Genomic DNA, 20,991 nt, shown 5'->3' on the forward strand with positions numbered 1-20,991 from the left:
GTGCATACACTGATTTTCTTGGTGATGTTTCTAATGATTTGTTAAACTCAGCGCATGCTTCTCCTGCTTGTGTACATTCCAAAGTAGAAACAACAATAAAAGATTTAAAGTTATCAAACTTTATATACACTTAAAGCTCTCACAGTTCTTTGGACCTAAGGATGGTAACAAAAATTTTGTAGTCTATAAAAATTGCTGAAATAGAACGCTAGCCATGTTCACTACTTGCGGCTTGCAAGCGCTTAATGACACGTCTTGTTAGAAAAAACATTTACTAACCTTGATGGTTAATATTCTTGGAAATAAAATTTTCGTTTTTCATTAACAGTAATAAAAGTGCCGCATCTCGTTTTGTTGGTTGGCGCTTAGCTTCTTCAAATCTCTGCGTCTCCTACTCTTCCTGAGGTCACTGCTGCTCTGCTGTGATTATGTATTATGTTACTCCGGATTTCAACCTGCCCGGTTTCTAGTTTATAGAAGAAAAGTTAGAAAAGCGAAGCCTCTAAGCTGTACTCTATATTTAATGGCATCTGTCTCTCGCGATAATTTTGAATCAAACTTGCTCAGAAACGTTTGGAGAAAATCTGTGGAAGTTTTTAAACACAATTTTTCACTTCTTTTATAACTTCACCATACGAATAAATACATGAGCGAATTTTCTTTTTGTCGGCCTGTAATATCTTGCCATTCATTTTCGACATCTCTTACAGAGCTTTATAACTTCACCCCTAACTACTCACCGTGGAATAGCTGTACGAACATCAGAATAAAATTTGCTAGAATTCAGAAGCAAGAATCGGACTTTTTATATCAATGCCATTATATTATATATATATATATATATATATATATATATATATATATATATATATATATATATATATTCAAACAGGATGTCATACAACTTTCCCGATTATCTATTTTATTCCAAACGTTTCGGACGGTGGACCGTCCTTCTTCAAGGTAGAATTGAGAATGGAGACTAAGTCCGCACATTACGCCACTGTTAGGAGAGGGAGCAGGAATTCTCGCTCTCAGTCTTTGGAGAAGCAAACATTACGTAATAGATAGAAAGGGCGAAAAGCTCCAGTTGTTTATTGGCTGGTAATGCAACAAAGACGGAGAGAGAAGGAAACAAAACAAAACAAAAAAGGGGGGGGGGGAGAGGGGCAAAAAGAGAAAGTGGAGAGCCGACGAATGTTACATATGCGCCGTGCTTCCACGAAGACGACACTAAAAGCAAGACAAGTCTCACTCGAAGGAAGCCAGAAATTGAGCAAAGGTTCAGAATAACATTTAAAAAAAAAAAAAGAAAAAAATGTGAAAAACAGACAACGTGAGCATGCATACCAGGACGGCCCGCTCCAGCGGTGCAGGTGTTCAAAAAACCGTTGGGATAAGAGTTATGCGTTCTAGACGGAGTTGTTCCACCTCGCGACGCGCCAGCGATCGGAGCCAGGGCAGCGCGCCGTCGCGGCGACGAAAGAGCCGTCGGCCAGACGCGCTCTCCCGAAACCCGAAACCCAATGCCGCAGCCGGGTATTCGCGTCAAGTGGTTCCCGCGAGCGTGTCCTAAGTGAAGACGTTTGTTGCGGGATAGAAAACCGACCATAGGGGAGAGGCCAAAGAGCTAAATAACGAACAGTATAGTTTGCGTGAGAAGGAGGAAATTCTTAGGAGCGGGCAAATGGGGGGAGATAAAGGCCTCGTCTATTAGTTATGTAGGCTTTTCAGAAAGGCAAAGTTGCCCAATGTTTCATTAATTCCATGGGTTAGAGTCTGAAATTTGTGTATGAAGTACGATTCTCTTTGTTCTCTTTGTTGACTTGTTTGGAAGCCTGACTGAAAGAAAATAACCCGAATGTTTTCGAAAGTGTGGTTTGGAAGGCACAGGTGCTTAGAAAAAGGGAGATTTGGCAGTTTGTGGACGTGGGCCTTGTGGTTATTGAAACGAAACCTGAATGGTGTTTCGGTCTGGCCGACGTAATCCATGCCGCACGCACCGCAGCTTAGCATGTACACCACATTGGCACTGTCGCATTTCAAGGATACTTTGATCTTAAAGATGAAATCAGAGAAGTTGCCTTTTAGAATATTTGTCGCCTGCACATGATTGCAAACTTTACAGCGTGGTTTTCCGCACGGTTTACATCCGGGGTTAGGGTTAGTATTGGCGGTCGTTTTAGATTTAACTAACATGTCCTTTAGGTTTCTAGAGCGCCGATACACTGCTCTCAGTGGCTGTTTGAAAATGGAAGACAAGTGACTGCTTTTCTGGATTATAATGAAATGTTTTGAGAGGATATTATTAACCCGTGGCATGTTTGAGGAATGTGTAAGAACGAGGTTTGTTGGCCTGTCGTTCTGCTGTGATTTTTCAAAATTGATTATTTCATTCCTGTCTAAGCCTCGAGCTTTCCGAATAGTATCATCAACAATGAAGGGGCGGTATTCCTTTTGCAGAAGATTTGTTTTTAGTTGCTCCGCATGGCGGTCAAAGACCTCTAGCTCAGAGCAAATCCGTCGGAATCTATGGGCCCGTGAGTAGTGTATGCTGGTTTTACAGTGGTGTGGGTGGCTGGTTTTGAAATGTAGGTATACCTGCTGGCGGTCGGTAGGTTTCCTGTATAGGGTAGTCTTCTGAACGTTGCCTTTTCTCTGTATTGTAACGTCCAAGAAGTTAATTAAGGATTTAGAAAAGCTGTGAGTGAACGATATCGATGGGGGAAATGAATTGTAATTTTGTATAAATGTTAACAGGCTGGCTTCGTCGTGGGGCCAAATGAGAAAAATATCGTCAAGAAAACGTTTATAGAGGAGGGGTTTCAGAGACTGAGTGTCCAGGAATTGCTTCTCGAGGGCCGCCATGAATATATTGGCATAGGCCGGTGCCACCTTAGTTCCCATCGCCGTACCGTTAACCTGAAGGTAGTGTCTTCCCTCAAATTCGAAGCACCAGGCTAAGAATAGTGGAGAGGGTTTCCTCATCCAGGTTCACCGAGGGGTTCGTCTTAAGGTATGCATTCACTGCCGCGCGTATGCCGTCTGAATGGGGGATATTCGCGTACAGGGATGTTACGTCCATTGTGACTGACTATATATATATATATATATTACAGTCATCCAAGGTTTCTTCAGAAATAAATAGCAATGCTTCGGCTTTCAGGCGGTCTTCACTACTCGGTAAAACTCAAAGAAATTCTTTCCTACTCGTCCACAGATTAGTGTAAGCTGTGTCATGAGTGTTTCTGGGTGCGCTCGTGTGTGTGCGTGTGTGCGTGTGCGTGTGTCCCAAGTCATCGTATCACTCACGCAAATAATTAAGTATCACATTTGGAACTCGTGAAGCAGTTTTATTTTAAAAAATACTGTTACGAAGACGACAAAGCGGGCAGTGTCGCGGGGCGGAGTGCTCGCGCTAGTCCCGCTGGCCATTAAAGCACATTTCATTGTCATGTCTTCACGTTGTTCTGTAGTTGTTGTGTCGCCGTGTTCGAACGCTTGTTATGCCACCACGTAACATTTGGTTGGGGATGCGGTTCATCTGCATCCTCGCCTTGCACCATCGATACAAACCGTACGCCGGGTTCATCTGCCGAAAGCCCGTGGAGATCGCCGCCCAGCTCTGCCCCAGCCCTTTCTGCTTAGACAAGACCAGCCGCTCTCCCCGGCCCCGTCCCCAGCTCTGACCACAACACACAACAACCAGGAAGAGCCCAAAGCCGACCCGATCGACCCCACGACGAAGGGACCTCACGACCACTCGAGCGAAGACAGCACCCCCGCCCAAATCGTTCGGCGTGTTCATGGGCCTTGGCCTCCGGCAAACGGTGAACACAGGGCCTGATGCTCCAGGGCAAGCATTCATCCCATTTCGCATTCACTGTGGTGGTAATCATTCCATCTCCGAGTCCTCCGCCTGTGTTCATTTGTCACATCATGCATTGGATTACAAGAAATCGATCGGGACGATCACTCGGTGGCCCCGGGTCATGCTACGAAGACGACGAAGCGGGCAGTAGTGGTGCGGGGCGGAGTGCTCGCGCCAGGCCCGCTGGCCATTAAGGCATATTTCATCGTCATGTCATCACGTCGTTCTGTTCCATCTCTTGTCATGCCACCACGTAACAATTATGATTAGAAAGAGGTGCGACGACGCAGGACGAATCTCCTTTAATAATTTCCGCAGTAATTTATTAGGCGTACAAAGCCTCTTTTGAATTAGCACAAAAGATAAGAGCTGTCACTTTTCTTTTGTTAAAGAATAAAGCTTACTAACAATGTGCACAATGATAAAACGCCGCTTATGTATTCTTTTACAGCGGAATCCATACGTGTAGAGCAACTATGTCAATGTCGAAATAATGAACTTATTTTTTCCAATATTGAGAGACAACAGTTATACGTAAAACCAATATGAGCCCCTTAATTGATATTCTATAGAGGAGCCAGTACAGTGGAACGTATACTTGCTCGTCTACGAGTCCATGGCGCCTGAAAGCTCATCACCACTGCCCCAATGATTCATTAACAAATACAAGCTTGTCCAACCTAGAGGTGCGTTAAAGGGTTTCCTTACATCTAATTTCATTTCTCCTGTGAAATTTGTGACTGATGCATTAAGCCCTGTTGATTAAACTTAAGCACTCGTAACTGCAGCCTAACGATGACAGCTAGTGAATCACTGTAGGAATTGCAATCGAACCTCTGAATGCAATTTTGAGTGGATATTTTCGACACTGCATTGTAGGAAATGAAACTCAAGATGACTTTCAATCAGGCGCAGTCCATACCGAGACCAGAGCCAACCTTGAAGCCTAATGAATGGTGTTTTGACTGGCAATAGAAAAGAATGCAAAACAAACACAAGCCACGGTTAGTATGCTAACCGAAAAACTCTGAGGTTCCTTTTTACGCTCTGACGCTGGACATTTCATTTGTAATCTTTTACGAGCCTGCAACTGAGAAGAAGCCACAAATGACGCAAGATTTTCTCAGAGCAGCAGAGGTCTGAAAGGTACAAGCTTATAATTTCTCGTTTCGAAGTGTGCCTGTAATGTACAGGCAACTGGATTAAGTCGTTCCCTTCTGAAAGTCCGCACGAGACAGCATCCGATTGCCCGCCTCCCACTTTGGATGAGGTGCGAACTGCCCTCGACTCTGAGAAGATAGCAGCCTATCGCCGGCCGTTACAACACCGCAATCGCACCAGCCACATCTCGAAGCTAGAATGAATTTCACGGAGAACCCCCCCTCTCCCCAAAGAATGCGCTAGTAACACCGAGTAGCATGGTGAAAGCCTGTCTGTATGTCAGTGAATCAGGTTTTCTTTATCGATCCAGCCCTGCAAATGGCAATGCGGATCGGTAGTACAGCAATCCTGTGCCATATGGCAGACATAGCCTAACATACAGCAGCAAGCCAGCAAATCACAGACAGTAATCAAGTAAGATGTCTTTCATCAAAGAGAGTGCATGAAGTGGCGAAACATTGAACTCGCCATACATGCGCTTATAGCCTGCCATGCCCCGCCTGTCAATTTCGCCAATAAGGATTGAATCCGGAAGACTTAATAAACCATGAGAACATCATTCACCTATACTTGCTATCTGAAAAATTGTTTACAGTGCAGTACAACCTTTATTCAAAATTCTTCCGAGATGGGCAAAAGAAATGTCATGACAAGAAAAAAACAAAGCTGCTCCAAGAAGCTTGATAGGGTTCTTGCTCCTTTTTTATACGGCAGCGCGGATTTTTATGTACATGTTAAGTACAAAATACTTCCATATTTCAACTCATAAAGATATATGTGTTGCACTTCACAACAACAGTAAAGAAACCACTATCATGCAACAATATGTCGATAGCATATTTGAATATAGTTTATTTCATTGCCGACTTCAGGAGCTAGTAGATGTGGTAATTTTTACTGCCAATAATAGTCACGTTTTTTACATCCAATTATTCTATAGCAACGTGCACATCAGAGCAATATGGAGTGAACTCTTTCTAATGCCCTTTTAAAAGCAATCGCCAGTTAAGCTAAAAAATTACATTATTTCGTTTTCCGAAACCAAATTTGATGTCATCGAACGAATATCTGGAAGCGGAGAGAAGGGCAGCAGCCTTTAAGATTATCGTAATAATACCCTTAAAAGCAAACTAAATTTACTCCCAAATTTTTTCCGACCTGACAATCGTAGGCCAAGTGATATAGGGAAAGTTTACGGCTTCTGATAGCTCGTAGACAACATATCATCGTAACCGATAAAGTGTCGTCGTCATCATCATCATCACCACCAAAGTCAATATGATTGGGTATACGAAATACATGCCAACTGCCTAGGCTAGCGATTCGCCTACTACCCATGCCTTGTTTCTTGCACCTTTCTATTCATCCAGGATCTTCAACCACCACTGCATCAAAGCATTCCGCATTCGCGATTTCTATATGATTACTCTGCGGTTTATTCAGCATCTCGACTTTGCAATTATATATAAGGCTATCGGTTAGCTACTGTCTCAATAAAGATCTATCCATTCAAATAGAAGTTTGCATTATTTTGCAATGATATGCAGAATCTTGAAGGCGGTTAAAAACGCATTTCAGATGCATAATGTCTACTCCGAAGCGCTGCTTAGATTTTAGCGTTCAAATTTCTCAACGCTCTCACTAATGTACATATGGCTTCAAACGTAAATAGACACACACCGTTTGTCAAGTGCATAGCCCCAAATTATATGTAACACAAAATAATCTTTGCTTCAGCCATTATTGACACTTTAATGACAGTTATACGGGGTTTAACTGCGTCTAAATTAGTTAAAGCGTGCGAAATCACCGTTAAGCATTATTTGGCATGGCTTTGCTAGGCGGTTTAAAATAAGAAACTGGCGCAGTTTGGCAAAACGTTGAATTTCTTTATCGCACGGCATACAATAGGAGATACACATTTCATCGATTCGAATCCTTACCGAAAACTACCCTCGAACATGACTACATGACTAGCAGATGGACACTAAATGGTACGCGAAAAGGTGAGGCGCCACCATGAACGCAGCAGAAAATAATGTTTGATCTAGAATTGTGTTACTAATGAGGTGCAATCTGGACCCATAGGTTTGTTGGTGGTCCAGTAAGAGAAATGGCGCTGAGGAACGATAGGCTTAGTGGTGCTGCCACTAGGGTAAGCATGACGTCGTCTCACTTGCTTCTTCGGACGCTCGACAATGGCTGGCGCCACAGTTGCAATGACAACAGACAAGTAAAAGACAAACACACACGACTCGAACTCATGGCCTTCATGGAACTCGAACCCACTGCCTATACGGGACTTGAACATACAACCTTCATGTGACTTTAACTCACGACCTTCACGAGACTGGAGGCACAAACCGGTTTATTGCTCGGCTCTGATAATCGGATGAGTACTCTCACACTAAAAACGTAGATACTCATTTTCTTTAGCTCCATTCAGAAGAAGCCTCATTGTGGCCTTCATTTAGCTGCATGAATAACGTCCAGCTGCATTCAGGATTTAATTACTAATGAGGGAATATCTGGAGGCACATCGAGGTTCGTTGGATGCGCCGTAAAAGAAAATGGCGCGCAAACAGCGATAGGCGCAGTGTCGCTGCCCCAGCGGTGAGCATGACGTCGTCTCACTTGCTGCTTGGACCTCTCGACAACGACTGGCGTAGCATGTTGCTATGGCAATACGCGAATACGAGACGAACACAAAGGACTTGAAACGGCAATGGTCATGGGACTCGCGAACACACTACCTACGCGGAATTCGGACTCACAACCTTTACGCTACTCGAGCCGACAACCAGCAAGGGTCTTCAACCATTGTTCTTCACGGCACCTGAACACATAACCTTGTCGAGACTTGAAGTACAAGCAGAGTTTTTGCGCGGCTCTGACAATCGCATGAGTGCTTTTTACGCTAAAAACGTAAAATCCCTGTGTTTCGCGCTTTTATTTTTTTTCAGCTCCATTCAGAAGATGCCTCTTAGTGGCCTCCGTGAACTGTACCAATCTCTTCCAGCGCAAAATACAGGATTGCACTTAGCTTCGCTTAGGAGCTTAATGGCGAAAGCCTTTACTCCTTTTCTTTACCTCTTCTCTTCAGTATCTATACTCAATGTTTGTTTACATTATAAATTCATTTCTTTTTCTTTGTTTTCTTTGCTTTCGTTGCCGGCGACATCGGCATCTCAGGACTCCTATCCTCATCATGCGAGACAGAACTAGCTTACACATGGCAATAAGGGGATTTTAAGGCGAAAGACTTTATTGGCTCATGCTGTCGTGGACAAAATGTGACCTGCTTTTGCAGCGTTCGGATTGGCCGAGGCGGGTTGACATCATAGAGGTCTCGACCAATCACAGAGCCCCACCACAGTATGCGCGAATGCGTGCCTTATATGGCAATATGTCAATCAGCGACCAATTACTAATAATGAAATAATTGTTTGTACCAATTGACCACAAAATAGGTAATTCGTTATTTACCTAATTAATGAGTACGTTTAAGTAGTAGATAATTTTTTACATTCTTACTTACTAATTAGAGTATTAATTATATATTACTAATTAGTGCCAGTTGGGTAGCCAAAATGTGGCACTCAGGCTTTCGGCTTTCACTACTTTAGTCGCTAAAGTCCCTCGTAATTTATATATAGGGACTAGGCCTAACAGCCAAACGGAATAGATGTTTCGACGTCAGAACCTATTGCGATATCTGGCAGACACATCTCGCACATCTCGGGCAATCTCACGAACACATCTCGTGAACAAATCTCGCGGAATATCTCGCCGAGAAATCTCGGTTAAGCGAGTTTCTCGCCATGAGCCTACAAAGGCTTTCACCTCACTATCCTGCCTAATCGGGTGGGACGAAATAAACCGATCTTAGTACGTCTCTGCTTCGGCTCCAGTGCAGAGTCAACGCCCAAGAAAGGAGCATTCGGTGTGTTTCACAACACCCTCTCAAAGAAGGTATGGTTCTTGCAGACTGAATTAAGGCCCCCTTGTCGCCTCTACTGCACCGTTCCTCCAAATTGCGCCACATTTTCTGCAGCTTGTTTGCTGTGCTGGCTCTCGCCTGATTGGATCCTAGTCGTTCAGTTGAAACTGCTTCCGCGTTTCATGTTTGCCTAGTTGTTCAAGTTTTGTTTGAGTTCTCTGAGGAGCCAATTTTGTAAACAAGGTTGGAGGTTGCTCTATTTTTCAATCGATGTGGGGGGAAACTGGATTCGATTATCAGTTCCCGGCAGATGGCATTTTACAGCCAGCTTGGAAAGTATAGGTTTAGTTTTTATTTTGATGGTGGGAATTGATCCCATCGGCTGAAGTACCCTCGATGAGATGTGAGAATTTAATTTCTTTAAAAGCGTTCGACATTTAAACTCTACACTTGGTGCCGTCTACAGGCAATGCCGGAAATGATGACTGTTACCATCTGCGTAAAGTTCCACACATTCTTACATTACACCGCTTGAAAGCTAAGATACATATAAAACTGGACTGCCAACACTGCGATGAATGCAGATCGTTTATTATGCGTAATGCGCGTGTCTGATCGTGGCCCAATTACCTAGAGCAGTCCCAAGCTTCAGCAAAACGCTGCAGTGAATTAAAGAAAGAGACCCTACACTATTCTAAACAGTTGGTTTTCTTATAGAGTACCCGCAAAGACGGTTAATGTTATGAACAAAGAGAGGTGTTTGAATTTGACTAAATGAGGAATTATTGCGAAAGGGGAATTTCTCTTTCTAAAAACAGACAGAGGGATAAAGAGGGATAGTCTCCCTCGGTGTTTCTCTCTCTAGAGAGACAGAGAGAGCCTGTCTTCCTACATCTTTCTGTCTATTTCTCTTCTCTCTCTCTCTCTCTCTCTCTCTCTCTCTCTCTCTCTCTCTCTCTCTCTCTCTCTCTCTCTCGAGAAACCAGGGGCGTTCGAAGGATTACAGCAGGGCGGCCATAATGCTCTCGTCTTGCTGAATGTAATGTGGTTTAAGTGCTCTCCTGAAACTTTTTAAAGAGTTATTCTATTTACTGTTCAAAATCTGACTGCGACTTAATAACTTTATTTAAGGGTTTGTGGGCCCCTAAGAGCACAGGATATTGTTGACTGTTAAGAACAATCGACAGTGGTTCGAGTCGCGAGCTAAAAGGGGGAACTTCTGAAGTCATTTTTGTGCGACGAGTCAATGACGCTCTCTGGTTCGTACCGAGCTTCCCCATTGTGGCACAGTAAGAACCTACTGCTCATGAATCGAAAGTTTACCGTTTGAAAGTTCAGCAAAACGAAAGAAAAGTGAGCGGAACTTGTCTGAGACTAACATAGTGCTGTACTTTTGGTGTTTTTCTCTCAAAGAGTATGCTTCAGGTTTATCGTTCGATCCCTATTGTCCTTCCTATGTTCCCTATAGCATTATTCTGAATACTAGTAATATTTATATATTATGTCTTTTTTTTTTCAATTTACGTTGTTTCAAAATTCACCCTTCACAGTTGGAAACATCTGTTTTTGTTAGTTTCGAAATTTCAGTTTTACAGGCCTAGATGATCTAGAATGGCATATTACGCTAAAATAAAATTGATATAGAAACCAAGCTAAATAATGAAAGTAAACGAAAAGCTTTATTTCCCTTGATATCAGAGACAGCAAAGACACTGGCAAAAACAAAAAGCGCACTTTGTCCCAGTGGGAAGGTGTAGGCTTAATGCTGAGCACTTTATGTTGGCATCAAGAATCTAATGAAATAGTTGTCAAAGACACCGGTTTAGAGACATCAAACAATTTTTTTCTAACGTATCACTGTAAATGTTTTCCTAGAGAATTTTTCTACAGCTTTTTTGTTATTACATATCTATAAGCAAGAGCCACGCAAGAAACGATACTGCGTTTAGTCGAATGCGAACATGAATGAAACGCATGAAGGAGCAGGGTACCATAGCCTTTACAATTCCATGTAGTATTCAGCGAGTGCTTGTACCAAAGGAGCGATTGGATGAAAATTTAGTGCCCCCCAATTTCAAAAAGCCATGCATGCCACTGCCGTTATGCAGCAGCAACTCGTGACCAATATTTTGGTTGCAGGATGCCTAGTAACAGTACATGTTCAATTCAAATTAATGGAACCATCCATATATCTAGAAAAGACTTCCATGTAATCGCTCGTGAGTAGCATAAAGTGGAAATGGGACTAAAAAAGCACAATTGTCTGGTCGATGCAAATAACTAAAACGGCAAAGAGTTTATGATGTCGTCGCTTATAGACGTCGAAAGTGTCCTCTAAGCGAGCAGCTTGTTCAGCCTCGTACAAAACAAGGTTCCTGCCCCAGAAATCATTCATTTCCTGGGAAGATTAGGTCAGTTCGATAAAGATGATTGTTGGCACCGGAATTTTTTAGCGCTTCGCCGGATGCTGCTCGGCAAAACATTGTAGAAAGAATTCTGCATGTATACTCAAAACCTAAGCAATGTTTTCGGAGCGCACGCACCCAAAAACAAAGCACATATTTTTGCTGTTTTGCTTGAACGTATGCACGCTTCGTTCAAGTGAGGTCATGCAGTGCTATGCAGGCACGTCAGCAACAGCATAAGAGGCGCCACACGTCTGGTTTCTTTTGTTTTATTCTGGTGAACTCCATACGGTTCGCCCGACAATATTCTTTTTCGGAATGCAGGTTCTTAGATTGCAAAACAGCATTTTGGTGGGCTAAATGGTGCATGAAGAATGGGGATAAAAACATCGCGAAAACAAAGATGTGACAACACAATACAGACGCTGACTAGCTACTGAAGTTATTTGACGGACAGAAGTTCTTTCCGTACGTCAAAAATTACAGGGTTTCATAGATGTATCTTAAGAGGAGAAGGCGAAAGCCTACCCTTCCACTCCTATATTTTGCCTTCTCATCGCTCCTCATCGCTACCGGATTCTGACCAACAGGCCTGCTGGAACCTGCCCAGAGCCATCCCCACCTACAACTATAGTTAGTCCGCGAGTGACCAGCTCCCGACGTTGGTTTTAAGGTGAAAACGTTTCTTGGCTTATGGTGAAAATCTCACCTGCGGGAGATCTGTTTGCGAGATGTGTTCTCCTTGTCTAACGTCCCAGCCGTCTTCATGACAATGTAGGGAGAGCGACGACGTGAGACGCCGTATCGCAATCCCACACTTGCAGGAGAACTACAACGAACGCGCGCGCCAAGGTAAGGATATTCCTCTATGCGCACGACTCCTGACATTGCTATAGCAAAAGCTATACAAAGGGTGCGCGATGTACCATGTGTTGCAGCAACGCTTAGGCGTTCGCATTTCTCCTGCTCAGATTCTGCAGTGCTCTCGGAAGTCCTTTTCCTCATGCCCGAGTATAGGGGATGAACCACCTAACATACCCCTACCTACCCTCAGGTCAATGGTTGTTAACTTTGCGCATTATAAAACAAAATCAAAGAGTATTTCTTGTCCTAAGAAGGTAAAGAACACTGAATTTAGTACTTCTGAAGATTTCTTGAAACAAACTGGTATTGTTAGGAAGTAGTTACTCTGATTAGGAGAAGTGTAACAGGAAAAATTCAAACTTCGCCAGAGTAAATTTCTTATCGGCAACACCACCTGCATGTATGATCACATCATAAACACCGTCATGGCGGGTACTACATAAACGCTACAAAACTCTTTTGAGAAGGCAAAATTTCGCTCCGAAGTTTTGAGGGGCCAAAAGGAGAGTGTGCAATTGAAGAATCTACATTCAATTCTTACACCAACATCTACCAAAGCTAGATACCATCGAAAGTCTTTTACAAAGAACGGAATGTGGCATATTGATCTTAGCCAAAACATGGTTACACTCGTCCATAAATGACTTCGATATAGTTGCATTTCTTCCTGATTTTAATAATTTTCGACACGATGAGAGATAAACAGGTGTGGAGAGGGTTTACGTTCCCGATCCCCTCATTCATATTGCTGCTCTGACATTTAGTTTTACCCCCTTCCTCCTGTTATCATTACCGTGTGTTATTGACCTCTTGATTTAATTGATTTTTTGTTGCTAACTGCCACGAAGCGTTTCGGGCCATAACAGCTTCCCATCCGCCAATCCCATTATACATTGTAGTGAATTTATTTTTCCGACTATATTTTGTTACAACATCCTTTCGACTACATCCAAAAATAGCATTGTAAGTATCTTTGTTAACAGGTGTCTAACATTTGGATTGTCACGAATCGTTTCTAATCTTACTGGGCAAAGAGGCCTATCTTCCAACACTCGACCTTCTAACCTCCATCTTGATAACGTTTCACCGCCACTTCTTTTGCCCGGGCTTAGGGTTCGTCTGCAATTCAAACCAGTTTCTTGCCAACTGCCACGCATCGAGAACACCGTGTGCTTCAATTTGTGGGCAAGATTCTCCATGGATTTTTAATCCGTTCAGTCGAAATTAACTGGTCCCTCTTAAACCTCAAAAAGCCCGAACCAGTAAATGAGCACATCCGCACAATCACTATTAGCGATGAGACATCATCACCATGGTTTAATACAGTACTGAAACACATCAACAACAAAACGAAAACTATTTCGACCAGCGGAAAGCCTAAACGCAGTATGTGTGAGTACGTTAGGAAAATATAATTCTCCCGAGAAATCCTTTTCATCCTTATCGAACAGAAAGAAACGTCCCTTTTTTACTTCCGTATTACTGTCTACGCTACATACCAACTCCCCCAAAGTTTTGAAAAACCGTTAACCCATATATGATACATTCCTCTAACAATACTCGATAATGACAATAACCCAGTTCCAGAACACGAAATAAGTAGAACATTTAATAGCTTCTTTTTGCTCTCGTTTACCTACTGAACTTGTCACAAAACCCCGCCTTTACGGTCATACGAGGTGCGGAATCCCCTTTTGCGTTTACCCGTCGTCCCTCTATGAGGTTTGAGAATACATTTAAAAGCTAGGCCGGTCAACCCATGAAGTACGTGTGTCGGTGTGTGATTGAGGAATAAGTTAAATACGTCACTTTCTTTTAGGAACTATTGAAATATTTATAGATAGTAGTCCGAATTACACCGCATAATAATAGAGTACAATAAAAAATTAAACGCTACGACAAGATACTGATAAAATACTAGTTTAAAGACAAGAGGAAAAACCCGATAATGAACACAACACTGCGACAAAAGATGACTTTAAAGATAACAAAGTAAGTATTTTAGATATAATAAGTACGGGCGAACGTCGCATAGAAACACAGCAAAAAATATAACAAAGTGAGGTAAAGGTTAACAAAAGCTAAAATAATGTTCAATTGCAACAGTCTATGGCGAAATCGAATTCTCCGGCTTTCTTGCGAGTCGAGGCGTCGAAGGTTGGGTTGTTCGGTAACGGAGGCCGTACAGATGAGGAGATGATGCGTCGATCGCGGGCCCGGTTAAACAAAAGAAGATTTCCCAGAGCGGCCGCGAGAGAGGCCCGGAAGACTGAATCTTCCCAGAGCGCACTAGCGCGGGCATTCAGCGGTATGGTATTTTATACACTCGGCTTCCTGCGCAACGCCCGCGTCAGGGACACGCGGTCGCTGTCCCAACGGCGTGTTGAATCTTGCTCAAAGGAGCGGCGGGGTCCCGTGAGTTTCGCTCTATATCTAAGGCAGAAGCTCCCGCAACTTCCGCTGTACAATAGGTGAGGCAGCTTGTGACAAAACTCGACTTCGTACTACCAAACCTCCCTGTGTTCGACCACCTAGCTTTGCAAGACGCTTTGTTCAACGCTGATGGTATTATATAATAAACTGAATCACTTAAAGTTTCATCTTGAAACGGTGTTGATGCCTTCTACGCTGAACTTGTAAAAATACTAAGCACAAGAACATATTTAGCATTATTTTATGAAAAATGTTTCAACAAACAGCCCTTGTTATCATGTGTGTTTCACAAGTCCTGAAAACCGGCAAGATCATCCCAATAGCCAAAAAAGGTTCTTCATTTTCATATAAAAATTATCGCATTATTTATCTGACAAGCAGCTTCTCGAAATTATAACAGCATGTTGTTTATCAATTTCTTGTTTCAGTTAATTTGTTTCAATCTAATCAGCATGGCTTCTTAAACGGGCTTCCTCGTGATACCCAACCAGCTCTTTTTATTAACGACCTCAGTTATAACCTTGACCACAAAATTCTTATTGGCGCGATCTTACGACACATTGAAAAACATTTGAGAAAATACCGCATACGATTACTACTAAAGCTTTCGCACTTCAAACCTTTATGGATTGCTGATGGAATGAATCCGAAACTTTTTCACTAACAGACAACAATTAGTCTATGATAGTAATCACTAGTCCCTTCTTTTCCCGGTTACCTCAAGCATTCCTGAAGTCCCAGTGCTCGGGTCCTTACTTTTCCTCATTTAACATCAATGACCTGCCGTCTAACTTTACCTTAGCCTTGATGTATTTACTGATGATTGTATAATTTACCGCCTGATTTCTAACAGCACTGCCAACCTCATCTTAACGATCTTAAAAAGATCGAGACCTTGTGCAAAGATTGCTCAATTCTACTTAATATTGCGGAAACATGTTCTATTACTTTTCATCGCATTCCTCATCAATATGTTCATTACGATATTGTTGTGTCGTTCGTATCACCCTGTAAATATTTGGGTAACCTTACTTATACACTAACATGGTCATCGCATATAACGAACATGAGTGATGACGCTAACCGCGCCATCGGCTCCTTACGACAAAAACTTCGTATTGCTATCCCTTCTGTTAAGTATTAGTACACTTAACTTTATTCCGACCTAAGTAAGAATTCGCTTAATCCGTATGGAACTCTCAGCTTTCACATTTTTCTCTCATCTTAGAAAAAATCACAGTCGTGCTGCATGCTTTATTTACTTCGAAAACTCATATTGTTCAGGGTGTGCCTGCCGTACTATCTCGTTCATCCTTACCTAATCTTCAGTCACGAAGGAAAGTATTTCGATCGCGGCTTTTTTATAAGCTTTATCATTCACCTTTAGGAGCATAGACTATGTCACCAGTCTATCGTTTATCCAACAGAATCTATTACCAGAAGTCTACCTACCCATCCCCTGGTGGAACCTCTGCCCATCTCTGATCATTTTTTGTCAAATCATCTAAGGAGTGGAACGATCATCCGGCAGAAGCTGCGCACCTTACCCAGCCAGCACAAACCTTGGGCCCTGTGTTGGTACAATGTAGGCAAAGTCCGGCCCCACAGGACCGGACAATGCCAATACAGCACCAAAATTCGGCTCAAGGTTTGTGCTGCCTGGGATAAAACCCATCCAATTCAAGAAGATCGAAGCCAACATTGTTACTGGCATGCCCATCCCTCGTGTTTATCTCATTTTAGTTTGAGGAGTTTAACGCGCCAAAGCGACACAGGCTATGGGAGACGCCGTGGAGAGCTCTTGAAATGTCGACCACCTAGGGCTATTTAACGTGCCTTACATCGCACAGCACACGAGCGCCTTATCTTTCGCCTCCATCAAAGCGCGGTCGCCGCGGCCGGGATTCCATCCCTCATCCTTGGGCATAGAAGGAAGAGTCGAGCACCCTAAGAACGGCGCCATCGCGGTGGAGTTGTGCAATATAGCATTGTTCTGCACAGTGTCTGCTCCTAATAAAGCGAAAAAGAAATGATATGGCTTTTTTTTCCTGTTGTGTTATAGAGCCCAGAGACAATAGTGACCGCTTGCGGAGTGCATGAGTTTTTCTAATTTTGAGAACAGACACGGATACCAGTCATTCAAATTGGCACTTTTTAAGGTGCGTGCATTCACTTTTAGGTTCTACAAAAAGAAATGTTGTGTGTCACAATTTTCATCTTTCCGTGCGAATGTAATAAAACAAGAACAAAAGAACAGCAGGAAGCGAAGGAAGGAAATTCGCCAAGTTGCATGCACTACGCAAAAAATATTTGCTAGAGGTAGAAAGGGTAGTTCGTGAATCAGTTTCCAAATGTACAAATTATGGTGCCGACAATTTTTGTAAGTTCTTTTTTTTTCTTTTACTTTATCATACTCTATGTAATGGTAGCGACAATGCTTGTCTGCTATCATCTATGACGATTTCAGATGCCGTGAAATAATCATACAATAAGCATAAAAATCATGGCAGCGAATTTTTAAAGCTTCTTTTCTCTCTCTTTATTCAGATTCTCTACACTGGGCATGCTCAGCTTTGCTTATGCAGCCAATGAGACAGATACTGTAGGTGTGCTTTCATCCGTGATGTCATACGTAGCCGCTGTCAGTCATAAGGTTTAGATTTCAAGAAATGGAAGCAAAAACGTACGTAATGCAAAGTCTACATTATTTACACTCTTTTACTAATGTGTAATCCTGGTCTTACTTGTGTATAAGCTAAGATCTACTAATTGTATGCGAAATTATGAAACTGAGGTGCTCAGTATCTATACATAGAATGCCGTAGATATCAGAAGCGGGTAATTATTCTTCGCACAGTTTTTGTCCTCCACTCTCGATTTCGCCCTATGTGCCAACAGTGGAGTTATAACATATCGTTCGTCAGCTACATTATGCGCGCTTCAGTGAGGGTGGAGAATATTCTGAATGTTTGGTTAGCTGCACCATATTTACAGTCTGAAAGCAGCACTATCCAGAGGCACTGATATATATGAGCATTTGGAGTAATTCACATGCATATTGTGACATGTTGTATCACTGCGGCGGTCTGGTTGTCTTTGGTAGTGCATAAGGAACTGTTGTCGCATGTTTAACGAAATTAAACAACTTTCCAACGCTCAAATGCTTTTCCTGGGCTCAGAGGCTTGACTCAGAGGCTGTTCTTGTTTTAGGAGATGTACTGAGAAGAGATTGGTATGAAATATTAAATTAACATACACACGAGCGCTGGCATTGCAGAATTAGCAACACTTTTGTTAGTTTTCTGTTTTGTCCTGTCGTGTGATGTAGCAAAGTTTCATCTACAACCCCTAGAGAAATATAATGAACGATTCCTTCAACGGAAGAACCCTCTTGTCAAAGCAAACAAAAAGACGCATAAATAAGATTACACAGTATTGAATGTTATTTCAGAGAGAGAGAGAGGTAGAAAACAATTTTTGTACTTATTGTTAGTGACAAAAGGAAAAGATGGATGAAACTGATGTTGATGCAATGTTGCAGTTTCAATATAAGAGTACTGTCGTCGAATGCTTAGTTTCTTTTTTAGCGCATTCTGGCAATTGCAAACGTGAGAAAATGGTGCAACAGAGAACTTTGAATATTTATTTTTCAACTGCAAACATTTAATGAGCAATGCTCGCTTAACACGAAGGCTTTTGTGTTTCTGCTACAATAGTATTTATTCTTCCCGGTAACGTTGCGTTGTCTTCAGAGTTTCAGGAGATATGACAAGACGCTGGTTGCACATCGCGTTGACCAACAGAAAGATCAATTATATATTTCGCCTTAGACAGTCAGCTGTAATACAGCTAAATTATGTGATTTATTCCACATGCGATGTACGCTTCTATATAGGAACAAATCCGATCAGCCTAGCTTTCACGGTTGCAAACTGTAGTCATTAACACGCTTATTCATTGCGATCACAGTCTGGTGCTAATGTTAGTAAAGAACTAACATTTATGCTTGCTTCAATTCAGATAATTTATTTACGGTGCTCTCAGTACGCAGGAAAATAAACACAAGTTAGGCTCCTAAAAAGACACCATATTCAGGATAGTAACTCACTCTTCGAAATTACTTTTCAAGCAGTTTCGAGTAACTGAAAGTGTACTCCATCATGCACCGAATAATTTGATGTATCGCTCTTTCCACTTCAGTACAACAAAATTTAGCAGCATGACCAGAAGATAGACAGAGAGCTTTTAGCCCGGTGGTCATCCAGTACCCCTTGCAAAATAAGATGCATTAAATTGAATCAAAAAATGTTTTATTCGAAGAGGCCTACATCATGACGCTTCGTTTCATAGAATAGATGACATCCCCGCTGAAACTTTCAAAACGAAATTTATGTTGATTCATTTAATTGATTCAGCAAGTGCACATCAAGAGCTGTACATTATATACCCGATCTGCCACTCTCGCATTACGTTGCGTCAGAGGTTTTAGCGTCAGTTGTTGAAAGTATTGCCTGGTGCAGGGCATAGCAATCAGGCTTTATAGAACTTTTTATGCGTTCCCAAGTTGCACCCCAGCCCCGGTTACCACATTTCAGAGGAAGTAAAATAAAAGCTGCCCAAATACCAGCATGTATGCGCGTGAAGAAACCACTGTTTGTAGCCTTGACTCTTGAACCCTTTATTATGAAATGCCACAAGATCTGTCACAAATGTTTAAAAATTATGAGGTGATTAAGTACAAAATTAATTACTTGTTTTCGTATAGACGTGCTGATTGGCTGCCAGCACTTCTACTGGCTCGAAAAATAGCATCTCGGCTACTCTCTCACGCCAACCTCTCGAAAGAGAGCCTAGAAGCAGAAGGGGGCAGCAAGCTCTTGAGGCAACCTAGAGTCCTCACGCTGATATAGGTCGAAGGAACTGCGTTGAGGGCTCACAATGTACGGTCTACTGTATTAACGCTGAGACACGATCGATATCTCAGCGAGGATGAAAACAAGACGACGGTTGCCTTCCACTTGCTCCTTACCATGTTACACTTAATAGGCTGTCCGTATCTCTTCTTCCGCAACAAAGCACGCAACGTTTGTTCAGCGAAGCCCGTCGTAATACTGATTGATCATCTTGACCTACTAACAATAGCTTAGCCACATTTAACAAGTCTAACAAATAGTATCAAATAATCCTGAGTGAGAGCGGAAGAAAGTTAGGTGGCCGGATGAGGTTAAGAAGTTCGCAGGGGTCATGTGGATTCAGCTAGCACAGAACCGGGTTAATTGGAGAAATATGGGAGAGGCCTTTGCCCTGCAGTGGGTATTAGTCAGGCTGATGATGATGATGATGATGAATCCTGAGTTAGTTGTCCAGTGAAGTTTGTTGAAACTAAGGGGCAATATAGGTAATTGGCTGCTTGACATTTTTCTTTGCGCTCATCCAGTCTTATGCTCATTTCAGATCAGATCCGGGAAAAATGTATACCTAAGTGTACAGCACCACCCCGTGTCCCCTGTCACTCAGTGCTCTTTCACAAACATCGTGGCAGCTGCATGGTCAGCAATGTTTTGCATCAACAGTGGTGGTACTCGGGCATTCATCTTGGGCCATATCACTTATGAATAATCTTCCTGAATACGTTTTAGCTCCACACATTACCGTGTCCGTACGCGAGTTCTAAAGTTATATGTAGCGGAGATCATAGAGTTCCTTACACTAACTGGAGGGAAAGCTGAGGGCGCTGCACTTCAGCCACCATGGGCGCGCTAAGAATCATGGGCCGGTGTGCTACTTGGTGCGGGACAGTCGGTTTTTCCCGGGTACGTGGAGTGGCGTTACTGCGATGTTTCTTTTTCGTCATCATCATCATTTGAAGGTGCGTACATAGACCGCGAAAGCCATAGTAGCGAAGGCTCAAAAGCAGACGTCGCCAATAAATGGTTTCTGTTTCCCGAAATGCCACTAAAAACTTCCTGAAGTGATTGCGCAACCATAAATATTTTTATAACGTTTTTTTATTTCAAAGTTTGCATATTAAGTGCGAAATATTGGTATTTGTGCTGCTCAAAACTAAGCCAATAGGAGAAAGAGCCATCGCTTATATTGGATAAATATCACATTGACATGCTGTTTCTCTCTCTCTTTACAATTTATAGTCACAATATTCAATCTTAGGGCATTATTTACGGTAGAACAACGTTTATCTTTGCATTAGTTTTGGCCAAAAGTTGTAGTTCTGCACTCGGTAGCTCACCGGCCCATGATGCTTTGAGCGCCCATGGTGGCTGAACTGGCCGTCTGGAAACTCCATGTAAACGCCCATA

This window comes from Amblyomma maculatum, chromosome 9 (assembly GCF_055883805.1).
Source record: "Amblyomma maculatum isolate TAMU_Amacu chromosome 9, ASM5588380v1, whole genome shotgun sequence".
NCBI lineage: Eukaryota > Metazoa > Arthropoda > Arachnida > Ixodida > Ixodidae > Amblyomma > Amblyomma maculatum.